Consider the following 10,853-nt stretch of genomic DNA (forward strand, 5'->3'; position numbering starts at 1 on the left):
AATTAAAGTACACAGTGTGTAAGCGAGAGATCCCTCCGCCACAGGCTCATTCTTTACATTCGTTGCCTCACGATGTGCAAAAAGTCCCGCGAAATCGGTTATCAGTTCTGGAGGCCAGAGGAAAAATGCCATGGCATACAAATAAAGCTGAATGGAGAAACCTAGGGCTGTATGTGCCTATTGGATTGGTCTTTAAGCGCGTAAGCTGTCGAAAAAAGATAAGTCTTTGACTTGGCGGAAGAATCTCACAAGAAAGGGCTGAGAAAGGCACAGAGACAGAGGGGGAGGGAAGGAAGGGAACGTGCGGTTTCAGGCGTACACAGTTAGAAGGAGGAGCGACAATGCTCTGGGGGTTTGTGCGCAGGCGCTTTGCATGTTGTAGAAGCAACACGCGGAGCTGGAGCTGCTGGGCGAAATGGCCGCGGGAGGCGCAGGCGCACACGCACGTGGTGTCGATCGTGAACGTCTAAAGTCCGCCATTTTGAAAGAAAAATGAAGAAAGGCATAGAATCAGTGGGAACTGACTTTCAATAAATCTGTAGGAAAATAAGCCACTCAGTACAATAGAGATAGACTTGTTTGTTTTTTTATGTGAAGAGAAGATATTTTAAGACTTTAAAGAAATTGAAAAACTAGATGAGGGCAGTAATGATTGAAGAGATATGAAAGGTGGTAAGGACAAAGGAAAAGAAAAGGTCATTGTGTGCATTGGATCGGAAGTTTCTTGATTAATGAAGAATTGGAATGAAGGAATTGAAGACTTATTACTTCATGGAAGTATTTTACTGGTGCTTGACATGACAGACAGCACATTTAATCCTTAAAATAACAAGTGAAATACTCATGTTCCCAATTTTAACAAATGTGGAACCAAAACCAGAGATTATGGAGACAAGTTAATTCCAGGTATTGATTTTAAATATATTCTGAATTTATATCACTAAATTTTGTAAATTAAGAATAAGCACTATGTATACTCATTGAGTTGATTCTGACCCTATATAGGGTTTCCAAGACTTTAAATCTTTACAGGAGGAGCAGCTGGTGGATTTGAGCTGCTGACTTTGCAGTTAGTAGCCCAACACCTTACCCATAGCGCCACCAAGTTTCCTTAAGAAACACTACAAGAATTAAATTGGATTTATATTTTACAAACCATTGGAGAGGGTGAAAATGGAACAAAGAAAACCTATTCGCTTCAAGACAAAAAGTAGGAATGAAAACAACCAAAAAAACTTGAAAGAAGTATGGTAAATAGGAAAAACATGAAAGAAGTCCAAACATCAGTTTTTACAATAATTATAAATGAATTAATTTTACTCATATATGTAATAGACACATTTCAGATCAAAAGCCAAATGCACCCTTGTTGTTGTTAAGTGCTGTTGAGTTGGTTCAACTAATAGTGACCCTGTGTAGGGTTTACAAGGAGCAGCTGGTGAGTTTGAACTGCCAACTTTGCAGTTCAAACTAACCTTGCAGTCCAGCGCATTAACCCACATAGATGGAAAATCTTACCCGAAATGTTGATATATTCAGGAATAGATTCTCTAAATAATCCACATGATTAGTTAGGATTAGCATATAAATATAAGGATAATTCAAGATTAGAAAATTATAATAATTTATTACCTAACATATTAAAGGAGAAAAATCATATATTTGTTTCAGTATAAGGTAAAAGAGTATGTATTCACATTCAACCCCTATTCATGATTTCTAAAAATATTTCTAAACTGCCTAGAAAACTGAAAATATTAAGAGTATACATTTTATTCAACACCTACATGATTTTTTAAATATTTTTAAACTTCCTAGAGACCAAGAAATATATCCACCCTAGACAATCCTACAAGAGTCCCTTTTAGGAGATGCAAATGGCTAATGCGCTTGACAGCTAACAGAAAGGTTGATGGTTCAAGTCCACCCAGATGTGTTTCAGAAAAAAGGTCTAGTGATCTACCTCTGAAAAATTAGTCATTAAAAATTGTATAGAACATAGTTCTATTTTGACGCACATAGGGTTGCCAGGAGTTGGAATCAATTCAAGGAAAACTTGTTTTTTACCCTAGAAAAGAAATACCCATACCCACATTTGTGAATTAGGAGAATCAACAAGATTGCCATTTCAGCAATGTTGTGATAATTTGGAAATAATCTAAATGTACTTCAATTACAGAATAAAATAAATGGAAGCTGCTACATAGACTAGGATACTATACAGTATTTGGGAGTACTGGTATGACACCATAGGATAAAGCACTTAACGTTGGTTTGAACCACAAGGTGGGTGATTCAAACTCACCAGCCATTCCTCAGAAACAGGGTCGCTGAGTCGGAACTGACTCAACAACACTTAAAAAAATAGAGTATTTAATAAGAATAGATCAGTAAAACACATTTTGAAAGAAACGAGAACTTCATCTGATACTAAGGTTGTTCCCAATTTACAATGAGGTTGGTTCTGATAAAAATCTAATACCTCTTTTTATTCCTTAAGTTTTCATTATTATTGCCTTTTACTATCAGTATCTTTATAAATCAGATCTCTATCTTTGGGGGTTGGTCTGAGAATGTTAACTTCAGCAAATTATGCATGCTGCAACATTGCAGGTACTACACTTTACTAGTACAAAAAATCCCAAAGCAGTCATAAATGTTAAGTAAATACCTGTATTTATGCATTCCATTTCATTTTTGACAACTTCCAATTTTCCTAGATTCATACTTCGTACATTCCATGTTCCAATTTTCAGTGGATGTTTACAGCTGTTTCTCTTCATTTTGGAATGCATAAACATCAATATCTTAGGCATTAGTCAGCTGAAATGGACTGGTATTGGCCATTTTGAATCTGACAACCACATGGTTTACTTCAGACGTACTGTCCGGAGGGACCAGTCATTGGAGAAGGATACCATGTTTTGTAAGGTGGAGGGTCAGAGAAAAAGTGGAAGACCCCCAACGAGATGGATTGGCCAAGTGGCAGCTTCGATGGACTGAAGCATGGCAACAATAGTGAGGTTGGCCCAGGATCAGGCAGTGTTTTGTTCTGCTATGCATAAGGTCGCTATGGGTCGGTACCGACTTGATGGCAAATAACAACAACAACACTCATATTTAAACACACACACACCCCAATATTATATAATTTATCTACTAAACTACAATAATAATATATACAGTGGAGTCCTGGTATGGTGCTATTGGATGAGCACTGGCCTGCTAACCACAGGGTTGGTAGTTCAAACCTACTAACTGCTTCTTGGAACCTTATACAGGGTCACTATGAATTAAAAACAACTCCACAGCACTTAACAACAACAATGCCAATAATATATAATGGAGTCATATATGGTGTAAAAGAAGCACTGAACTGCTAACAGCAAGTTAATCGAAAAGGTGGCAGTTCAAACCCACAGCTGCTCCTTGGAAAATCCTCTATAGGGTGACTATGAGTTGGAACAAACTCAGTGGCACTTAACAACAACAAATATCTATATATAGATACAGAAGTACCTATATCTACTTCCCTTAAATAGCACAAGAATAAATGGTATTTTGTGAAAACATTTAAACATCTTAAGCTATTTCTGTTAATATAGTGCACCTGTGACAATTATAAAGCAAGTGCAGGGCATCAGTGCTAAGTTCCTAGCCTCTGATATTTTTAAGGAATTTTTGTTGTTCTCGTGAACTAACTTACATCCAAGGAAATGCACAGATCTTAAGTGAACAGTTCAATCGTATTTATATTACATACATCCATAAATCAGACTGCAAAATCATTTGAACCGCAAGGTCAGTGGTTCAAGCTCACCAGCTGCTCCTTGGAAACCTTATACAGGGTCACTATGGGTCAAAATTGACTCAATGGCACTTAACAACAACAACATATAACCTAGATTCCTATCAAGATATAAAGCAAGGGTCAGCAAACTACAATGCACAGACCAAATTGAACCAACCACCTAATTGTAGACATCTGAGAATGGTTTTTATTTTTTTTTTTAATGTTGGGGGGGAAAAAACTAAAATAATAATATGAGAATATGTCAAAAAGTATTGCTACAAAATCATAGACTCTTCTACTAAACAAAAAGGTTAAAAAATTGAGATGCTATTGTTTCTCAACATATCCTCCATTTGGGCTATATACTTCTGAAGTTGGCGTTTCCATCTCTCTATGCCTTCCCCAAGAGTCCTGTTGTGACTTGCTAATTGCAAGGTTGGTGGTTCATACCCACCATCTGCTCCTCAGAAAACCTATACAGAGTTGGTATGAGTTGGAACCAATTGGATGGTATTCCCTTTCCCAAAGAATTCTGCACTCTTCAATTTACACATCAAAACAGCAAGTTGCACATTCTCAAGGAACTCAAATCCTGTTCCTTTTCAATGTTCTTTTGAGTTTGGGGGCCAGATATCTGGAGGGGCAAGATCAGGGTTATGATGGATGGCATAAGATTTTCCAACAAAACTCTCATAAGACAGGCAGCCCCTGTTACCTTGGAGAGTGAGTAGGTGCATTGTCATGATGGGGAAAAATTACTCAATGCAACTTTCTTGTTTATACCAAAGCAGTTTTCAGTTTCTTAAAACATTTTCATAATAAGGCCCTGTGATTGTCCTGTGTCCTTCAAGGAAATCTACCAAGATTACGCTTTTGGAATCCCAGAAAATGGTTAACATACCTTCTAAGTCAACCTCTCTTCTTTGACTTTAATTGGCCCAGTAGATTCCCTTGAAAGCTACAGTCTTGAATGAACCTCATGGGAGTAGCAGTCAGTACATCAAATGACATATTGCATTGGACAAATCTGCCACAAAAGACCTCTTTAAAGAGTTAAAAGACAAACATGTCACTTTGAGGACTAAAGTGCACCTAACTCAACTCATGGTATATTCAGTTGCCTCATGCATGCAAAAAGTGGGCAATGGAAAAAAGAAGCAAGAAACTGATGCTTTTAAATGATGGTGTTGGCAAAGTGCTTAGAAGCGAGGATAGTGAGATTTCTCTTGTACTTTGGACATATTATCAGGCGAGACGGACATCATGCTTGGTAAAATGGAATACCCTCAATGAGAAGAATTGACAAAGTGGCTGCAACAATGGGCTTAAACAACCGTTGTGAAGATGGTGCAGAACCTGGCAGTGCTTCGTTCTGCTGTACCCAGGGTTGCCATGAATCAGAGCCAACTTGATAACACCTAACAACAACCAACAATACTAAGGCAAGTATATTCCTGAGAGAATTTGTCTGTAGCCACCCACAGATCATAGACATGTTTAAACATGTTTGTAATAAACCCATGCATATATAAATTTGAACCTTAGTAGCAATAGTTTTTGTTACTTACCCTTTTATTTTATGACTCATGAAAATGACATAAAACTTAAATTTCAGTGACTATAATAATAACTTTACTAGAACAGTCACTTACATTTGTTTATGTTTTATCAATGGCTGCTTTTGTGCTACAAAGGCAAAGTTGTGCAGTTGCAACAAAGACTGTGTCACCCTCAAAACCTAAAATATTTACTGTCTGGTCTTTTACAAAGAACGTTTGCAGACCCTGATATAAACATTTTCATCACCCCTGACTGATTTGTGTCAGATGGTTTTGAATTACAGAAATTTATTTTTCACAGTTTTAGAGGCTGGGAGTCCAAATCAGGGTCTCATCTGTGTCGACTTTTTCTTTGTCAATAATCCCAGATAAGCAAACACATCTTCTGTGTTGGAAGAAGTACACAAAGATTGCTCTTTAGAAGCCAGGATGGTGAGATTTCATCTCTCATACTTCAGACATATTATCAAGAGGGACCAATCCCTAGAAAACGGCATCATGCTTGGTAAAGTGGAGGGTCATGAAAAAAGAGGAAGACCCCCAATGAGATGGATTGATATAGTGACAGCAAATGGGTTCATATGTAACAATTGTGAGGATGGCACAGGACTGAGCAGTGTTTTGTTCTGTTGTGCATAAGGTTACTATAAGTCAGAACTGACTTGATGGAACCTAACAACAATAAGCTGAGGTTTTCTTTGGTTCTGTGACCTCTTCGAAACTCTCACATTATTTGTTTTCACTCACGTGTACCTGCCACTGTGTCTAATCTGCTCCCTTTGTAACTAAAAAGTGATTAGGTTTAGAATACACCTTACACTGACATAACTTTATTAAGATGGATTGACACTGCAGCTGCAGCAATGGGAGCAAACATCATAATTGTGAGGAGGGAGCAGGATCAGGCAGTATTTCATTCTATGTACATGGGGTTACTACGAATCAGAAATGATGACAGTACCTAACAACATGTCCCAACCAGGATTGTATCCACAGGTATAGGAGCTAGGATTCTAATACACAATTTGGGGGACACAATTAAATCTGTACCCTACTATTCTAGTCAGTGCCCCACCCAAAGTAACTTTTGTTTTGATTTCTATCACCATATAGCTATAGCTATTCTTAAATTTTATTTAAATAGCATATTATGTACTCTTTGTGTCAAGATTCTTTTATTCATGTTTTAAAAATTCATCCATGAATGAATGAAGTTTATTTCTTTTTGTTTATGGATTGAAATTTGTCCACAAAAACTTTGTGTGGTAAATTCTAGCCTCTCTGCCTGTTGTTATATTCCCAGATGGGAATGGTTTGTTTTTATTATGTTAACGAGGCAGGGTTAGTGTAGGGTGTGTTTTGAGTGGATCTCTTTTGAGATATAAAAGAAATTAAAAGAGAGAACCAGAGATAGGGGAAGAGAGATGTCAAACCACATGAAGATCCCCAGAAGCAGGAGAAAGAATGCCTTCTCCTAGAGCCAGCATCCTGAATTCAGTCTTCTAGCCTCCTAAACTGTGAGAAAATAAATTTCTGGTCTTTAAAACCACCCACTTGTGGTATTTCTGTTATAGCAGTACCAGATAACAAAGACAATAATATTCCGTTCTCTGAATATGCCACACTTTGTATGTTCATGCTCTTTTGATTGATACTTGGACTGCTTTCAGTTCTTGGCTATTATGAATAATGTAATTATGAATATATTTGGGCTTAAGTCCACTGCCTAGTGTATGTTTGTCTAATCTGCTCTGGTTTTATATTTTTCACTTTCTAGTATTCTTCATTTCTTTCTGCAAAATCAGATTTTTATCCAATATTATTTTCCTTCAACCTAATACATTTTTTCTAGTAATTTTAGTCTTACCTTCATTTTTAAGGATATGCTTCCAGATATGAATGCTAAATTAACAGCTACCCCCTTCATCCTTTAAAGACACAACTATTTTATCTTTAGGTCTCCAAGAAGTTGTACATTAATTTTTTTCATTTCCCTTCCTTATATGTTAGTCTGTTTTCAAGAATATTTCTTTATCTTTTGTTTGCTGTTTTTGTTTGTTTACAGTGTTATTATTTGAATGTGTACACATATTGCTGGGTTTTGGGTTTTTTTTTTCTGTATTTAACATACTATAAGTTTGTAAAGATTCTATATCTATGGCCTGATATCTTTAAGTAACCTCAGAAATTTCTCAGCCTTTCTTCAAATATTTTTCCATTCTAATTGCATTACATTTCTACTTCTGCAATTCCATTTACACATAAATTAAACTATTCAGTATTGATCCACAGATTTAAGATACTGTGTTCATGTTTTAAAATTCATTTACTTTTTCCTCTTTTTATGTAAGTTTGGCTAATTTCTAATGATTTATCTCAAGTTTATTGATTCCTTGTCAGGCCTACTTGGAGATCCTTTCAAAGATGTTTTCAATTCTTACATCATATTTTGCATTTTTAGAATTTCTGCTTGACCATTTTTTATACATTTTATCTTTCCAAGGAAATACCTTCTCTGTTAACATATGTTGTTCACCATTTCCCCTAGATATTTTAACATATTTATCATAGTAATTTAAAAATATGGAGTCTGGTAATGCCAATATGTGGGGCTATAATTGATATGGGACTGGGTTTTAAGCTTATTCCTTAGACTCAGGTAACACACTTTTAATTAATTGACAGTGGATCAAACCAGGAACAGAATGAGATGCTTAGGTGCAAAATATATATAAGATCAGATGGCTTGCGGACCTCGAGTCAAGATGGAGGAGTGCACGCGAGAACCTTGCCCCTGGCGAATTGTGGATGACTGTGGTAGAGCTTTTACGATGGGCACCATAGGTGGTGGTATCTTTCAAGCAATCAAAGGGTTTCGGAATTCTCCAGTGAGAGTCAACCACGAGGAAGTTTGACAGCTATTAAAACCAGGGCTCCACAGTTGGGAGGCAGCTTTGCAGTTTGGGGTGGTCTGTTTTCCATGATTGACTGTAGTATGGTTCAAGTCAGAGGGAAAGAAGATCCCCGGAACTCCATCACAAGCGGTGCCTTAACAGGAGCCATACTGGCAGCAAGAAATGGACCAGTGGCCATGGTTGGGTCAGCTGCAATGGGTGGCATTCTTCTAGCTTTAATTGAAGAAGCAGGTATCTTATTGACAAGATTTGCCTCTGCACAGTTTCCCAATGGTCCTCAGTTTGCTGAAGATCCCTCCTAGTTGCCTTCAACACAGTTACCATTCTCACCTTTTGGAGACTATCGACAATATCAATAGAACTGGTGCCCCAAGATTTAACAGAATGAGCTATATATAGTTCAAGAATGATTTTGGAAGAACATATTCCAGTCTGTTTTTAAAACCATAGATGGGGCAACTGTGGCCACATAGGCTATCAGAAGACATTTAGCACTTTTTGCTATTTAAAGGAACGTGGGGGGAGGCATTAAAATATAATGCATTTATTTATTCACACTTGGATTGCTTTTGTGAAAAAAATAAATGTCTAATATTATAAAAACAAAATATAATAAGTGCTTAAAAGATGAAGGACCTAAGGACAGGTAACCGTGAAGCATGACCATCATCACTTCCTTGGGGACTTCTCTGCCTGGTTTTGTGTGCTCTCTTATACAAACAATAAAAACTTCTGGAACTTGCTCTTTCTTTTATGATAAACTGTAGAGTTTTACTTTTCATCCTTGAATTTTTCAAAGTACATTTAAGACTGAATGTTTCGTAGTTAGTTCCTCATCCCACTTAAAGTGAATTGTGTAGAGAAGAATTCCATGGAGTCAACATGGATCATCCCACAGTAAAATGCTTTATGGGTAAAAGGATCTGGTAGCATGCTTATCCTTTACTTTGAAAGTAAAATCTGCTATGTCTTGGTTTTGAAGATGTTGGCTACAAAGGTTTCTTGCCTTTTGGGCTTGTTTGTCTTGATTCCTGATCATCAGAAACCTCACCAGAAACAATTTGCTTCCAGTATACCCAATTCTGTATGAAAAGAATTGATAAGAGGATATTGTTGGCATTGGAGAAGTATGTTGTTTATTGTGTGCTAGAAAATAAAACATGCTGTTTAAAAAAAAAAATATATATATATATATATATGATCTATAAATGCTATTATGAATCTTATTGAAGGCTGAGATAGAATGAGAAATTAGTAATACTGATCTAATCTTTAAATTTTTGATATTTTTCTCATCATGGATTTTTTTGCATAATTTTGAATTTTTAAAACATCGCATTAATGTTGATAGCAGTGAGATGGCAGAGTAGACAGCTCTAATCTCTCATCCCCTGCACAGAAACTTTGAAAAACAAGAAGAGACCATTAGAATCAAAGTTTTATTTTTACTTTTTATTGTGAACTGAGTGAAGGTTTACAGACAAGACAGTCAGTTTTAAATTCAACAAATAATATACTTTGTTTCATGTCATTAATTGCAATCCCATCCGTGGAACAACAGTCATCTGCTTCCTCCCTGTGGCTCCTGTTTCCCTTCTACCCACCTTCCCATCCCTTCTCGCCATTGTCCTTAGGTCCCTGTTTCCCCTTTGATTTTGAATGATTGACAGTTCCCTCATTCATAATGAACATATCTTACTAGTGTTGTTGTTCCCTCTGTATATGTGTCTACTGCCTGGCTGAAAGAGTGTGTGTTCCTTTTCAGACCTGAAAAGTGGTAGAAGGCCAAAGTCTCAGATTCCTCTAGTCTCTTTCCAACCAGTAAGCCTGGTCTCTTTTAAAAAAAATAATTTTGAATTTTGTTCCATACATTATGCCACTCTATCCAGGACTTTTTAATGTGATCCCATTCAGGGCAGTTGGTAGTAGTAGGTGGCCACCATCTATTTCTAGTCTCAATTATCATCACTCTTCTTTCTTCCACACATAGTGAGACCAATAGATGCACCTTAAATAGATGCTCATCATAATGGATGTCAGAAGAGACTCTGAAACTTGCTCTCCAGTGTAGAGATGCTAAAGCAAATGAAAGAAGTGAGGACAAGAACTGAACAGAACATTTCAAAAGTTAGTTCGAGAAGACAAAGTCAAACATTATAACAAAACGTGCAAAGACCTGGAGTTAGAAAACCAAAAGCGAAGAACACACTCAGCATTTCTCAAGCTGAGGGAACTAAATTAAAAATTCAAACCTCGACTTGTGGTATTGATGGATTCTATGGGCAAAATACTGAACGATGAAGACCGCATCAGAAAAAGATGGAAGGACTACACATAGTCACTGTGCCAAAAAGTAATGGTCGGTTTCAAGAGGTAGCATATGATCAAGAGCCAATGATCCTAAAGGAAGAAGTCCTAGGTGCATTGAAGCCATTGGCAAAGAACAAGGCACCAGGAATTGATGGCATACAAATTGAAATCTTTCAACAAAGTGATATGGCACTTGAGGCACTCAATCATCTGTACCAAGAAATTTAGAAGACAACTACCTGGCCAACTGACTGGGAGAGAACTGTATTTGTGCCC

At 36.9% G+C, this 10,853-nt stretch overlaps 1 pseudogene; it reads left to right on the top strand.

Annotated features, from left to right (window-relative positions):
- Positions 1-8,117: 8,117 nt before the first annotated feature.
- On the top strand, positions 8,118-8,626 carry LOC102822164 (annotated as a pseudogene).
- Positions 8,627-10,853: the final 2,227 nt, after the last annotated feature.

The sequence above is a fragment of the Chrysochloris asiatica genome, unplaced genomic scaffold (assembly GCF_000296735.1).
Source record: "Chrysochloris asiatica unplaced genomic scaffold, ChrAsi1.0 scaffold00341, whole genome shotgun sequence".
NCBI classification, from domain to species: Eukaryota; Metazoa; Chordata; class Mammalia; order Afrosoricida; family Chrysochloridae; genus Chrysochloris; species Chrysochloris asiatica.